The sequence below is a fragment of the Micromys minutus genome (genome assembly GCF_963924665.1).
Source record: "Micromys minutus genome assembly, chromosome: 1".
Taxonomy (NCBI): domain Eukaryota; kingdom Metazoa; phylum Chordata; class Mammalia; order Rodentia; family Muridae; genus Micromys; species Micromys minutus.
The window spans coordinates 136,998,006-137,015,114 of record NC_137969.1 but is presented as its reverse complement, the minus strand read 5'-3'; positions in this window follow the sequence as shown (position 1 = coordinate 137,015,114).

The following is a 17,109-nucleotide window of genomic DNA, read 5'->3' as shown; positions in this document are numbered from 1 at the left end:
TTAAGAGGAACAAGTGTCCAACTTGCTGAGCAGCCATTGTTGCTGCTGCTATTGCTGCTGCTGCAGCTTCTGCAGCTAACCTCAGCGTTCCAGGTCTCCTCTGACCCAGGCCCGGCCCCAGTACCTTGGAGGTAGCAGCCAAGCTGAGCACCAAAAACCAGAAAGAAAAAAAGGACAAGGTGGAGAAAGAGACCGGCCAGAAAGAACAGAAGAAAGTAGTGGAAAAAGAGAAGGAGGAACAGGAGGAAGAGAAGCAGGAATGGGAGCAGGAGGAGGAGGAGGAGGAACAGAAGCAAGAGGAGGAGGAGGAAAAAGGAACAGGAAGAGGAGGAGGAGGAGCAAGAGGAGGAGGAGTAGGAGGAGCAGGAGGAGGAGGAGGAGGAGAAGGAGGAGGAGGAGGAACAGGAGCAGGAAGAGGAGGAGGATACTAGAACTGAGGAAGAATTAGAAAGTGCTAGGATGAAGACGATGATGATGATGGAGATGAAAGCAGATGAGGAAGAAGAAGGTGAAGGCCACATGCGCAAGTGTGCTGCTGAAGAGGAAGATAAAGCAGATCCCAAGAAGCAGAAGACAGAAAAAAGAAAAACGGAGTCAGCTTGAGCCCTTGCCTGTTTGCTTGAGGATGGGAGGCCCTCAGGGTCTGGCAATTGGATAGGACCACACAAATCCAGCCCTCCCTCTACTGGCTCCCTGATCTGGCCTGTCCCAGAGCTGTGACCCTTGTCCTTTGACCTCTCATTTCCATCTGCTCCTTCAAGCTCACCATCACTGGTCCAGCTCCTTACCCTGCTTCATCTCAGCTCTCCAGTCTCCCTCACTTGTCTGCCTCCCTCACCATCTATGTGTTCCAGTCCTTGGGAAATCTCTCCTTCTCTGCACACCAAGCCTCTCAGCCTACTTGCTGTTTGTTCATCACCAAAGGAAGTCAGGACTGGAACCCAAGCCGGTCAGGAAGCAGGAGCTGATGCAGAGACCATGGAGGGATGTTACTTACTGGCTTGTTCCCCCTGGCTTGCTAAGCTTTCTTTCTTATAGAACCCAGGTCTACCAGCCTAGGGATGGTACCACCCACAATGGGCTGGGCCCACCCCCCTTGCTCACTACTTGAGAAAATGCCTTACAGCTGGATCTCATGGAGGCATTTCCTCAACTGAGGTTCCTTTCTCTGTGATTAACTCCAGCTTTAATCAAGTTGACACAAAACCAGGAGTACAATGTCAGACAATGCAGTCTTCTGCTACATTTGCTGTTGGAACCATGGCTCACCCTATGTGTACTTACTGGTTGGTGTTTTATTCCTTGGGACCTTTGGGGGGGTGGCTGGTTGGAATTGTTATTCTTCACATGGGGTTGCAAAGCATTTCAGCTCCTTCAGTCCTTTCTCTAGTTCCACTATTGGGTCCCCATGCTCAGTCCTATGGTTATCTGCAAGCATAAGCCTCTCAGGAGACATCCATACCAAACTCCTTTCAATAAACACTTCTTTGCATTAGCAATAATGAGTTAAACTTTCAAAATTACCAGTTGGAGGCTATTTTATTTTATCTTTGGCTGGTTTTTGTTTTGTTTTGCTTTTTTTTCTGTTGTTTTATTTGATTGGTAGGTTTGTTGCTTTTGTTTTTAGTTCATTTGTTTTTTATATTTTGTTCTATGTTGCTGCTTTGTTTTTGTTGGTTTTAGTCTTTCAAGACAGTTTATCACTGTGTAGCCTTAACTGTCCTTTAACTTGCTCTACAGATGAAGCTGTCCTCCTGAATTAAAGGTATGTGCAACTAACACCCAGATGAACATTAACCAGTTTTTTAGCCAAGAAAATATATAGTACACATACATTCTACAAGCCGATCTTCTAGGATGACAGACTCTTCTGTTTATGATCAAGACACATCTCAGTAAACTCAATTGAGTTGGAAAACATCCATCTGAGTTGTGTTAAATATGCTTAATTAAACTAAGGGGTCTAAAATGGTTGAGCCACCTGACAGTAAAACTTAGAACTCTAATATGATAAGGCTAAAAAAATAAAAAGAAAAGAAAAGATACAGCTCTAAGCAAAAATTGTCTACAAAAGACCCATTTCTCCACTCTAGAGGCAGTAGGACCTGGGATGACTACAATTATAGCGATAGACTAAAGTCCCATGTAATAACCAAAGTTATTCTGAGCACCAATTTACCTCAGAGCACAACCTGAGGGTAAAGAAGAATCGGGTTCTATACCTTTCAAAGCACATGGCAATGCATGGTTTTCTATAGTTGCATAGAAAAACACGAAATAGGATGTGCCATGAGTATGAGGAGCAACGGGACACATTACAAGAACAGTTACTAGTTTTGGAGGAAGCAAGATGCAAATACTCTTGCTTTTTTTACTTGGAGTTTTTCAGCAATCACTCAGAATTCTCATCTGACTTCATTCCTGGATCATGTTCTGACAGCCTCCATTAGCTTAGGAAATAATCCTAGAAATTCACAAAGGAGACACAATGAAATTGATATGCCCTTGCAATTTTAAATAAACAGTTAACTGAATGAGGAAAACTCTTTGCTAGTTGTTTATCTGAGAGGGGATTAATAACTACAACAAACAAAAAACATAGGCACTTAAACACTACAAAGACCCAAGTAAGCTACCCAATAAAAGAATGTCTGTAATAGTGTCAATGTTTACTATTTCCTGAGTCTTCCTTACCTTCTTTGTGAATTTCAAATTATTCACGCCAATCCCACTCATCTCTCTCTCCCTTCATACTTGCAATCTCCCCACCAACAGAGGAGAAAATATTCTTCTTGTGAAAGCTGTAGTGTGCCATAGTATGTCCCACAGCATACCGTTCTGTCCACACTCCTTTCCTTGCAAAACACTCATTGCCAACGAGTTGTTGCTCTGTCACTGGGTCTTTGGCTTCTGTTCCACTATCAATACTGGAAACTCACTGGGACCCCATTTAGATATTCTGGTGTCACCCTGTCCTGCCACGTTTGATCAAAAGGAGTAGCCACTTACATAAACCAGAAGTTCATTGGTGGGGTAGATGTTGTGAGCCAATTAAAAGCCTTGGATATGGGACTGAAAGGTATCTGAGATGGATAACACCCCACTTTACACACACACACACACAAACACACACACACACACACAAACACACACACACACACACACACACACACACACACACACACACACAAACTCTGCCCTGCTCTCACATCCTTTGAGTTGGCTAACCCTAACCTTCACAAATAGGACCAGCACTAATCTGCTGACCAGTTGAGGTACAGGGCACCCTCTCCTGATTGTTGCAGCCAATGAGAGACGAGGCCAGTTCTCCCACTGTCATAACCCTGGTTCTAACAGTCCTACCTGCTAGGGATGGGTGAGGGGAGGAAGGCATCTCTCCCTACTACACCTACTGCACACTGGCAAGAGGCAGGTGTGTCTCTCCTTTGCTGCTCACGACTCTGAGGCTGGCACACCTGCAGCCTCCATCTCCAGGGTCCGCTCTACTGGGCTCCTCCGTTGAGGGCCTGCTCTTCGAGGTGCTGCAGCTGATATAAAATGAACCAACTCTCCTGCTCTAGGACTCCGAGGCCAGCTCTCTCACCTGCTATTGGTGGCAAGGATTGAGGTTGGAAGAGCACGTGTCTTTTTTGCCCGTGTCACCACATTGCAGACAGAAGAAAACTAGAGCTGTGCAGCCGGCTCTTCCATGCTCACATCCTTAGGGCCATTTCCCAACGCCTACCCCTGCAGTCTTCCTCAGGGGAGGCTCTTTTGAGTGCCGCATCCAGGGAGGGAAAGAGACAAATCTGCTTTCATCAAGCCGGGCCCTCTATCCTGCCTGTCACAGGGGGCGAGCGTCAAGCCAGGAAGAGGGTATCTTGCCACTGTTTGGCAGATGAGCAGCAGAACAAACTCTTCCATGCTCAGACCTGAGACTGGCTCACTCAAAATTTCCAGTCCCAGGTCCAGCTGAAATGTGCCTTCTGGGTAATTTGTGGGATCTGCTATTCTGAGTACAACATGTGGCTAAAGGTAGGGGCGGGTCTCCTGCACTCGTTTAACCCATATCAGCTTTCCTATGATGCCCAGGCAAGTGGCAAGGGGTGGGGCTAGTTCTGCATCACTCTCAGATACTAACATGTACATGGGTGGCATCTTAGAGCAGAGACATCACTTTGGCATTTGGTGGTAACTAACATCTGCTGCTACATGGCTGCAAACCAAGATGTGGCCCCTAGAGACATCACAGTCCAGGATGTCACCATGGTCCTAGGTAGAACCATCAGCCACTCACATTAGGCTCCTTCTTACTACCTGTACTGGCTGGTATTGTGTCACCTTGACACAAGCTGGAGTTATCACAGAGAACGGAGCTTCAGTTGATGAAATGCCTCCATGAGATCCACATTTTTCAACTAGTGATCAAGGTGTGGAGGGGGCAAGCCCATGTGGGTGGTGTCATCCCTGGGCTGGTAGACCTGGGTTCTATAAGAAAGCAGGCTGAGCAAGCCAGGGGAAGCAAGTCAGTAAGTAACATCCCTACATGGCCTCTGCATCAGCTCCTGTTTCTTGACCTGCTTGAGTTCCAGTCCTGACTTCCTTTGATGAACAGCAATTTGGAAGTGTAAGCTGAATAAACTCTTTCCTCCCCAACTTGTGACTTGGTCATGATGCAAGAATAGAAACCCTGGTCATGATGCAGGAATAGAAATCCTGACTAAGACAGGCATTAATAGAATGAGAAGCTCTTGGTTCTGTGAAGGCTCAGTTCCCCTATCTAGGGAAATACCATTGTGTTGAGGTGGTAGTGAGTGGCTTGGAGAGGGGCATCCTTATAGGATCAGGGGAAAGGATTATGGGAGAGGGGGAACTGAAAAAGGAGAAAAATTTGAAATGTAAGGACATAAAATATCCAATAAAAATGCAAATTGAGAATAAGAAAGTTTAGCTCAAAACATGAACATAATTTAAGAATAATTCGCTCATCCGGGAACAAGAATAACAGTTTAAATTCTTAGAAGACTGTTACAGAAACAGCTAAATAAAATATAAACTATAAAGTAGGCACTTATGCTCTTTTGCTTTGCTTATAAATTTAATGTGTTATAATATAGATGATCACATACCATATGGCTTCAATAACACATTTTAAAATTATTCAAATTAAACATATAGCATGTATAAACATACACTTATATTTATATGCAAATACATATAAGTATGACTATTTCTAGATGATTATACAATCTACGTAGAGAATTAAAAGTCCAAATGCAATTGATGTTCCAAATGTGTTAACTTATCTTTGCTAAAATTTCAGGTGAGTCCAGCACTGATCACGAATGACCAACGACACACACACAGACAATGAGAGCTCAGTGACCTGTTATTGGCATTAATTAACAAAAAGAATATATAGTACAGTTCAACGTTCTATTTTCAATTAAGTTTACCACCCAGAGACAGAGAGAAAGGTAGTTTTGTTATAACATTTCATTTTTTTACATTACTGTAAACCAAATCTTATGCTTTATTGTTTTAGCAAGCTTATATTTCAAAGCAGGTAAACAGTACAGTGAAATGCCATGTTTGATATATATATATATATATATATATATATATATATATATATATATACATATATATATATATATATATGTGTGTGTGTGTGTGTGTGTAAGTACACACACACATTATATCTATATCTATATCTCTGTCTCTGTCTATATCTATAGCTATTTATGTATGTGTATATATATATAATAGTAGTATTAAATGTACTGTCATTTTATTTCCTCAAATGAACAAATGAGGTGAAAGTCACCCATTTCTAAGCTGCTCAAATAAGTGGCTTTCAGCTGAGCCAAGAAGACAATTTTGTAATATTCTCAGGCCTGTGCCTGGAAGGTTCTGGCCTATGGACAATATAATCTTCCAAGATGAACTGACTGGCTCAATCTGGCTTTTCTTAACTTCTCAATTAATTGCTCTGCTTGGCTTCACACTCATTTTACCAATATGGTCGAATCTTCTGATTCCTTCTCATTTTGTTATCCCCTGTATATAACTTGTCTCTCTCTGCAACCTGCCTTTCTACAACGGTCCTGGTAGAAGTACACCCCCCAATCATGTTCTCCTCTCCCTCCTTCTGCTCTCTTTCCAATGCCCCTCAAGTAGCTTCCCTTTCCTCTCCTTTCCTGAGAGCCGCATGATGTCTCTATACATACTGTTAAGAGGCCCTTTTCCTGTGGCATTTCTATGTCAGTCAGCATATCCTATCTGAGAATCACTCTGTCAAATCTTTCTCTGATTCATTGCTTTTTCTCCTTCACTATTAGACATTTCAAATAAGGCTGCTTTTTCCTTCCTTCTTTCATTCCTTCCTTCCTCCCTCCCCTCCCTTCTCTCCCTCCCTCCCTCCCTCCCTCCCTCCCTCCCTCCCTCCCTCCCTCCCCCCCCCCTCTCTCACTTTCTCCCTTCCTTTCTTCCCATGACTTGGAACCTTGAATAAATACTTAAGGTTTCTGTCACTGTGACACTATAAGAAAAGATTAACTTATTCTAATTCTATGCTATTTTCTGATTGGTTCATTCATGACTGTGCTTTCCTCTATGTTTGTTTTAAAATGCACTTAACAATGCTTATTTATCCCAATTGAACTTGAAAGTAGTTTCCTAATTATAGAAAAAAAAAACAACTTTAGTAGTATTTTAATCAAGGAATGGACAGCCAAGAAAAGTAAATCATTGACATATTTAAAAACAGGTAATTATTAAAAGGCTACTATTAAAATTTTGTAAATATGCTTTTAAATTTTATTTAATTCTTTTCACACTACAGATTTTTGCCCCCTCCTGGTTCATCCTCTGACTGTTTCACATCCTATACTTCCTACCCACCAACTCTGTCCACGAGGATGGCTCCACCTCTCCACACCCCACCCCACTAGACCTCCAGTCTCTTGAGGGTTATGTGCATCTTCTCTGAAAGGAAATCATGTAAGGAATAGAATTTCAGGATGATGATAATAAATTATTTGAAGCATTTCCTTATATTAGGATAAGAATATTGAGGTCCATAAGATAATGTTATTTTTAACCATATTCTTTTACTTTAATTGCCATCTCTTATTGTCTTGTAAATATTTGCTAAAAATGTATATATTTTCTACTTTTAACTAAGGTATCAATTTAGTGACTTTCCCCAGTTAAGCAGGAATGTTACATATACTACATATTCTTTTCTTTTCATTTTTATTTACTGCTTCCCTTGATTTCTGAAGTTATCTCAGAAATTATGAAACATCTTTTAAATTAGAACAATTTTCAGTAAGCTACTGTTTAAAACATTGTTTATAAAACATCTTTTATGGCTACAAAGGCCTTTTTCATCTAAAAGTCCCAATGATTAGACTAAACTGAGCACTTAGCCAGAAACTTGGCTCATACTGGCTTACAGTTTGTCATTTGTCAAAAAAAAGATAAAATGCAAAGCAATGTACTTCAGTAACACACAGCACAATGTCTGAGTGTCCTTAGATATGGCGATTATATTTTATTAATGTAACAGCCCCAAGAATGTGATCACATACCAAAGTATTTTTAACCTAAACATTATTAAATTAAACAATTTGATATTAAAATGTGATTAAAAAGATAAACTAAACTTTAGAAGAATTTTTTTAGGTAAGTATGTGAATTTTCTATAAAAGCATAGAAACAACTTTCAAATTCAACACAATCATATCAAAGCATACAAAAAGTCTTAGCAGAGACCTTGGCAATAAGTAGTGATTATAAGAACACAAAGAGATGCTCAATTAAATATGTCACTGAGAAATTAGGAATCTTCTAACAGCAATGATGCTCTACCACACATCTGGCAAAATGGCTCCATGGGAAAACAATGATAGTACTGAATGTTCCTGAAGGTGTAGAACAATAGGAATATCTGTCCTTTGCTGTCTTTATTGCAGTATGACTCAGTCAATTCAGAAAATGTTTGGTATCATTTCTTAAAAACTCATGCATAATTTCATCATATAATTCAGCAATTATATATTTTGGAATTTACTTAAATTAGACAGTAAAACTTTTCTTCATATGTAGATGCCTCAGATTTATTCAAAGTTTTTTAAACTTAAAATCAACAAATGTTTTGCAGATATTTATTGGTTGAATAAATCATGGTACATGCAGTGATAAATAATAAGGTGGAAGAAAAGCATGTCTAGTCCTGGCCAGAAATAATAATAATCAATTACTAGTAAATTAATAAGATAAGACAGACATAATAATAAATTGATGTGTGTGTCTTTATAATAGATGATCCCAAGTGTAGGGTATAATAAGAGTTGCGCACAAAAGACAAACAAAAACAATAACAACACAAAACAAAACAAAGCAACAACAATAACAAAACCAACTAGTTCTTTCCAAAGATGCTTGTGGATCAAGAGGTGAATAGAAAGAACATGGAAATAATTAAAATGTTGAAATTATTTGGTGTGGCATTATGATGGTGATTTCATTATTAATGGTTTTCAAAATATAGATTGCACAACAAAGACAAGATCCCTAATATTATCTGAACTATGATCCTTCATGAATATCACTCCACAGGCATTGGCTCAGTCATGGCAAGAAAATGCTTACACCAACATAACATGTAAGTAATGAGTAAAATATGCTGAAAACTGTGTAGCAGTTGTATAAATGATTTCTTTATTATTTCCATACAATTATCTCATAAGCCTAAATCTTTTTAAAAGTTTACTAGCCAAAAACCACATATGTCAGAGACAAAGAAAGATAATATTTCTCTATTGAATGCCTCTAGTGGCTTTATTTAAATATAAAATTGCATAATCTTTTGTTGGTTAATGTGTTTTCCTCTACCAATCCATTGTCTTAAGTATTAACTCAACTTATATCAACATATTGGTTCTTAATATTTCTGGACTAGTAACCTATTTATTATCTACTATCCCTCTCTTACTTTTATTTTCTCTTTTTTTTTCCTTTTATTGAACATGGATTTTTTGCCTCACATAATATATTCAGATTAAGTTGGTTTTCCCTCTGTTTCCTCGTCCCAGGTCTTCTAGATCTCCTCTCATTTAGATCCACCCCATGTCCAGTGTATCATCAGATCTCCTCTTCTGTAACATTCTTTCATTGGCTCATTCTTTATCCTTGTTCCCAATTCCATCAAGCATAACCTGAGAACCTACAGGCATGTTCAGGGAAGCCACTAAGACGCCTGTAGATCTTTACCTATTTCTTTTCTACTGTTCCAAATCCAATTCCATGACCCCCTAAATATATATACAAAAGATGACATAACCAGGGCTAGGAATTTGTCTACAGTCTCAATATAATAAACAGTGACAAAAACAACAGATGATGAACCAGAAGAAATAAAACTAAACATACTTCAAAGAACTACCACTCCTCCTACATGGCTGTTGGGAGAATGCAGAATTTGATATCAAGATATATATGCCAACTCAAAGATAGCTGAGATTGTCAAAAACTATAAATCCTGCCAGCTAACTAATGTGGTGAATAGCCAGAAAAACTCTGATTATAGGTTCATAGGCACAAAGCCTGGAGCCTACTAGGAAAACAATTTCACAGAGGTCAAACAAAAAAAAAAGATATAAATATTTACTGATATTTATAAATTCCTTTTTAAGTTAGACTTAGGCTTTCCCCACAAAATATGAAACTACATTTACAATGACAAAAAAGCTCTTAGAAGACATATTTTCAAGGTATGGGCTTCCTCAGATAATAGGATCAGACAATAGACCAGCTTTTATGTCCCAAGTAAGTCAGAGACTAACCAATAGTTAGTTTTTAATGTACATATAGACCTCAGAGTTCAGGACAGGTAAAACAAAACAAAAAATAAAAATCAAAAACAAGCATACACCAAAAGAAACCTTAACTAAATTGACCTAAGATACTGGTGATGTCTGAGTAAACTCTCTTTCCCTTCACTCTCTACTGGATAGGAAACTCCCCTTACTAGATGAGATTCACCCCTTTTGTAATCATGTTTGAGATACAACCCCCACATCGTTCTTAACATACATGCAAAGGTCATTGCTAAATTCAAGAATCGCCAATAGCTGTATGATCTCAAAAATATCCAATTGCTTATAAAAATGTTTGACTTAAACTTAATTTTCTCTATAAAGCTTGTGCCTCCCTCCTGAATCAGCGACCTGTAGATTTGGTTCTAATAAAGAGACAGCACCAGAGGTCACTATAAAATAGTAAAAAAGGTCCCTTTGTCATCATCCTGCCCAGGCATACCACCCTAAAGGTGGATAAAGTTACAGCCCATAAACCTGGATTTATCACACCCAAGCTCAAGTCACAGACCCATTTGCAGTTGAAAAAGACCCAGACCAACAGGAAGAAATTCAGCCTCAGGTCTTCCTCCTTTCTCCCACTGTTGGGGCATCTAACTAAGCTACAGGAACACCACTCAAACTGGAAAATGACAAATCTGACGACCTCTAAAATATAATGCTCCAGGACTTTCAAGTCCCCGATATAGCCAGGCCTGAGTTAACTGAGTTATAAAGACTCATAAAGCCCTGTTACAAACTTCTCATGAGATTAGATCTAGCTAACACTGACAAAGACAACTTTCCTTTCGTTACAAAAAAAAAAAAAAAAAAAAAAAAAATACCACTATGATAGACTAAGATGATAATAAAGAGTCAACACCATTTCTTCCATAACAAAGCTTTGGGAAGTCCCATGATTGGACCAACTAGTTACCAGAGAGCAGGAAATGAGAGACTATACTTGCTCATTCTTAAAATCAGACTTCATCTTAAAAGAAAAAAAAAATGCTGACAAATTGACCAATCTATACCCAAGGACCATCAAGGACCACATGGTTTGTCCTTGGGCAGTATGACTTTCCAGCTACTTCCTTACAACTCTTAATTAAAGATTAGTCTTATGGTTCAGATGAACTCTCAGACACTTTGTGATTGTTTCATGGTCTTGCTTCAGAATAACCACCTGTATTCTGTATTCTAAGTATTATAAGTATTCTGTATTATAAGTATTATAAGTATTCTGTATTCTAGGTATTGTAAGTATTCTGTATTTTAAGTATTGTAAGTATTCTGTATGCTGTATTATAAGTCCTTCAATTATATACTAACCATAGTATGTCAGTGAGATGTGATCAGTTACCATCAGCCACACCCTTAATTCTTTTTCTTAATTCTCAGCCCAGAGACTTCCTCCTCCCCTCTTCTTCATACATCCAGATACTATATAGTCCATCACTCTGCTACGAAATAAACCTTGAATACTTTACTCATGTCAGTCTGAGTGAATGAAATCCACTCTATTGCTTGTTTATGACCAAGTACAAAGACTACCATTTTTAGTTCACTCACTATTACACCTGTTTATGCGTTTATATCTCTGTTACATGTAACACATTACATATTTTAATTTTCAATGTTATCATTACTAAATATTTTCACACATATTATTCAAAACAGAGTTTTCAAAAGGATCTAATATAAAATATATAATGTAACCAAATTTCAGTGCAAGTTTTTGTTGTTATTTCTAATAATACTATCTCATGTTGAATATGTTCAAATATATGTTGTTAAACTCCTATTAATTTGTTTCTGTGTTGCCCCCCAATTCTAAGATTTTTGATATAATAGCTTCATTGCAATAAAATTAATGTTTTTATTTTGTTAGATATTAAAAAATAAAGCAAAAGAAAATAAGGACATATGTAATGATGGATAGAGATATGGAAAATATTTCTTTGTGTCCTTTAAAATATTTTCTGAAAGCAAATAATGTATACATATTCAACCAGAATTTACTGAAAACTACTTTTTATCCTTCAACAATATGAGAAACTGGTGATTTTTTCAGAGATAAGGCATTTGCTGTCATTTTAGTATATTGTTTTTTCAATGTACATAGTAGTAATTTTATGATAAACTAACAATTACAAGAAAATAAAATAATTATATTTATAAAGTAATGGATGTATTTCACATTGTAAGTTTGAGTCATCATGGTACATTGTTATTACCAAAATTTCTACACTAAGAATGGAAGCATACTAAGCTCCTGATTTATAGTATTCAGTCTGCCATATTACCATTGATTTCAAAATCAATATTTATACTATCATGTTTTATGAAAATATCTTAATCTGTAGTGAAGAAACGTGACTAGTTTATCAAAATCCTTTTAATTATGGATAGTAAAGGTACAGAATATGTTGCAAAAGACATGAAACAGCAGTGCTCACTGAACTATCCCACAGGACAAGATTAATTTCAATACTGCTTCTGCTTTAAACATCATCCTTATGTGTAAGATTAATCACATTTTAGCTAGATGCATTGTTGGAATGTTTGCTGCATATTAATGTCCCAGCAGTTATGGTTATTTATCTTAATATTCAAAAGTTGTCATAATCTCAGCATTAATAAAGTGCAAATTCACAACTCTGCAAACTATCCTATTATGCACATTTCTAATAGAAAGGGAATCTTAAGGATCCAATGTTAATCTCTTATGTAACATTGTTAAATAGTTATAAATGAGCAGTCTCACTCCATTTTACATCTTTAAAACAATATGCCTGTTTTAAAAAATTCCCCTTAGTGACACAAATGAAAATAATTAGTAAATAGATTTATAAAGACTATTCTTGCCTTCATATGAAACTATCCTTGCAATTAAACTGTAGAGCCTACATACATAAAATGCTTAGTTCAATGGGTCCTTGGAAGTTTTCTATACATTTTTTTTTTTTTTTTTGTGAAAGGAGAGTGACATGTGTGTGTGTGTGTGTGTGTGTGTGTGTGTGTGTGTGTGTTTTGACTTATATATGTAATTTGTTGTGTACTCATTTAGAAGAGCAATTTGTATCTTTGTCTATTTGATGTAATCTAGTTGTGTAGAGGTTTGTGAATTGAGAGTTGAATATATAAACCTGAATGAAAAGATATTAGGCTATTGAGTTGTATTTATAAGGGATTTTTGGGTAGAGAAACACCCTGGGACAGAGGCAGAGAACAGGCAGTAGAAAACTGCCAGAGAAGGGAGTTGTTTGGACAAGTCGAACCAGATGACTCGGGCTAAGTGACAGAGGTGCGAGGCTCCATTTCAAGATCGGGCCTGAGGAGTGAGACCTCAGGTACGACAGAGAGATTAATCCATTTTTATTTATATCTTTTAATATTTACTACAACAGATATATGATGCACATATATGTCTGTATATGTATGTACATATAGTGTAGCAAGAAACCTCTTAGATATCAACATCCTGTATTAAAAATAATTATATCACCCCAAACATATTTAAGAAAACAAAGCCTATGTTTTTCCAAACTACTAAATATGTTAGTTATATTAATTCAGTTACAGGTAATCACTAATAATTACTATGCTTTATCAGATTTTTATGTGTATCAACAGGGTGACATTCATAAATACATATGAATAATGTAATAACAATCTTCTTGTTTCATTCAATGTTTCTCTTTTATATGTTCTAGGACTAGATACCTGGTGTTGGATAACCAATCGATGCTAATCCCTGCAGAATATTGACTCTCCATTACTCTGCAGTTATTAGTAATATGTTGTATAGACACAGGGCCTTTTGAGATGTCCAATATCCATAGTTGGCATGCCAACAGGTGTGAGCCTTATTCAGTATGGTTTAGGCGACCATATGCTAGACGTTTCCTGGGTGCAGAACTCTGTCCTATGTAGAAGACACAGTGTTATAATGGACATCATAATCTTCCAATGCTGACAGTCTTTCTGCCCATTCTTCCATGATGCACCTTAAGCCTTAGGTACACAGGCTGTGTTATACATCTACCAATTTGAGCTAGGAATCCAATGATCAGTTTTCTGCATTTTTATCATGTGTGTATATATGTTTATGGTGGTCTCTTTGTGTTGGAAAAGAAGATTCTTTAATTATGGCTCAATTAAACTTATCTCTGGATTATGAGGAAAAATATTTATAATGCATTTAGAAATTAAATTGGCTTAGAATACTAGTAATAGTATGTTTTCATCTAGGTTCCATATACTCGTAGTTATAAATACTTGGCTGGATTTACAGTTTCACAAAGTAATATCAAGCTAATGAGTCAGTCTTAAGTCTAAATTAGACACTCCGAAAATATATGTGCCACTATCGTACCACTGGGAATATCTTGCAGTGGGTCCTTGTGTGTCACAGATGAAACAGCTGTGTATGGATATTGATACTTTTCTAACCAGACAGTCTTAAGAGCATCTTTACTACTATGTTAGCACTCCAGGAGGAGTCATTGGGCAGTTTCAGCTCGGGTCTTTCAAGTCCTGAGTGCAGGCTGTGCAGTGACTTCAACAACAGGGGCTTACCTTCAAAAGATTTTGCACATATATTTTGAGATTATATGTACATTTCTCATTTCCATCCCCTCCTCATAATTCTCCCTTATACCTCTTCCTCTCTCCTTATAATTCACTAACTGTCGGTGCGTCCCTGTTGTCACTGTTATCTAATATCAAGCTTTAGCTTGTAATAGAACTTCCTAAATGTCTAAACCAACCTTCAGCTTAAAAAAGGAACCTTCCCCAGGGGTAGCTGAAATGTCATTACATGCACAAAAATAACCATTACCTCACTTTCTTAAAACTACATTATAGCTCATAATATTCTTTAGAGATCATGGTAATAAAAAATTATAATGATTGAGAAATTGGAGTAATGTTAGTATACATAGTTAGCACATGATTAGTTTTTTTCAAAAAGTATGTTTAATACTTTACTTAATACTAACACTAGTCTCTCAAAATAACTGTGCCAACTATTAATTTTTTATTTGTTAATATTTACTAGTTTTATTTTTGGTCACCATGATTTTTCTTTTTATTAATATTATACTCATTCTTATCACATGGAGAATACAGAAAATGTAGCTGCAAAAATAAAAATGAGCCTTCCAGCCTCCAAGATGTTAATCCATTACCATTTTCATATGGCTCCTTTCCAACCCTGAGGCAGCATTAGATTTTTATTCTGCTAGTAATATTTTGTTACCTTCTGTAGCTGGGCATGTAACAGGAAGGCTGAATCTTACCCACTAGTTTAATGGCTTTATCATGCACCCCCCCCCACAAACACACACACCTCTCCTATTGTCATATCTCAGAGCTTACTGTCATGAATCATGACATTAAAGTACTTATGCATGAGGCTTGGTTACCAATCAAAGTCTTGGAAGACAGACTATGACAGATGCAGCTGCCTCCTGGTTCTCCTGATTGGGAAGTGTGGTTGCCACTGTAAAAGTGTGTCAATGAGCCCTTTTTCTGATATCATTTGAAGACTCACCAAGGCATGGGGACTTCCACTTTAATCTTTGTTTGAAGTGTGTGTGTGTGTGTGTGTGTGTGTGTGTGTGTGTGTGTGTGTGTGTGTACACTACTTATGGGCATGTGTGCCCACAGTATGCTCACTGCTATGCAGATGCACTTCCCTAGCTGGGAGCCCAAGGCAGACATTAGGTGTCTTTCTCTAGGTCCACTGTATTTTTGAGACACCATCTCTCTCACTGAAATTGCTAACCATTTTGGAAAGGCTTATTGGCTAGTTAGTGCCCCAGCATTCTCCTGTCTTTACTCCCCCACCAGCTCCGGGGTTATAAGATTGATGCTGTCGTTCCAGGATATCACATGGGTGCTGAGGAGCTCAGATTAGAGCCTCACGATTGCATAGCAAGTGCTCTACTCCTGAACGGTGTCTGCAGAAGCTGGTGTAGACACATCACTGTTGTTTTTATGCGCATCTGTTTCATTACCAGAACAGCTCAGCATCATGTGCATCTCTCACTGAAGTCTTTGAAGGGCCATTCGATCTTCAGTTTGTTTTCTTACCCATAGAGACCATGGCACCCAACATAAGACCAGAGGACCAGTAAGTCAAATATCACAATGAAGATGAAGGTAGACACCAGCCCACTTGAGAACCAGATTAGCCTTTGAATAGCATGAAGATTTTATAATGTGCTTATTTTATCCCAGACAAGGGTCTAGAAAGGGCTGCGGAGAAGTCAGTTGGGGAGATGGAAGGGCTCTGTAACAGAAGAGGTTCCTCTGTTATGCCGATCAATTACTTGTGGTTTTCTCCCACTGTTGATAAATGTGCTTGCAAGGCTATGTTCTATCAGGGTTGGCTTGCCAAGCTGATTTATGAAGGGTTCTATTTGCCTTTTCTCAGCCAGGCTTACATTTTCCAACAACTGTTTCAAAGGAAAGAGCGGCAACAGTGTGTGGCATCTTCCAACCCATTGCTTAAGATTTCCACTGAACCCTGCGCATTGTGAAATCCTCCTGGCAGCCTCTATGGGGGAAGGAGCCTTGTCAACACAGAGAAGACACACAGTTGACAAGGGCACAAGTAATTTAGGGTCACATGATATGACCGGGGCCAGCACTTCAAAGGCCTGGTCAGCCTGAAGTCAAGAGCCGTGACTCTGGGGGACTCACATTCCAGAGTCCCAGAATTTGGGAAAGATGAGCATTTACTTGGGTTTCTAACTGCAGTTCTGGGAAGTGTGCTTGCCGTTGCTGATAACAGCTTCTGCAGCAGATTCCAATTTAGGGATGATGAAAAACTTGCGGGAGGGCAGGACTCATCACAATACTCTGCATCGAGAGACATCAAAGTCCACCAGGATTCATCTGTCTGCCTAGAGGCTCAGCTGTTCCCGGTAAGACTCTTACTCTTGATGGTGTTGGTGGTCCTTTCTCCTCTGCATTCTATTTTGTTTATTCAGTTTTAAAAGCAGGTTGTATTGAAAGAGAGCCCCTTCAGGGTAGGGTCTCTAGGAGAGTCCCGGCCGATGGCCGACGGAGAAACACCAGACCCGAGACCAAGAGATGCAACAGCAAGTGGCAGTTTATTTAACACAGGACCTGCTGACGCACCGGTGTTGGGGGGGGGGGGGATGGGCGTGCCTGGCACTCGAGAAGAGCATTTCTTTTATAGGGGCTGGGAAGCAGAACTTACAGAAGCAGATGC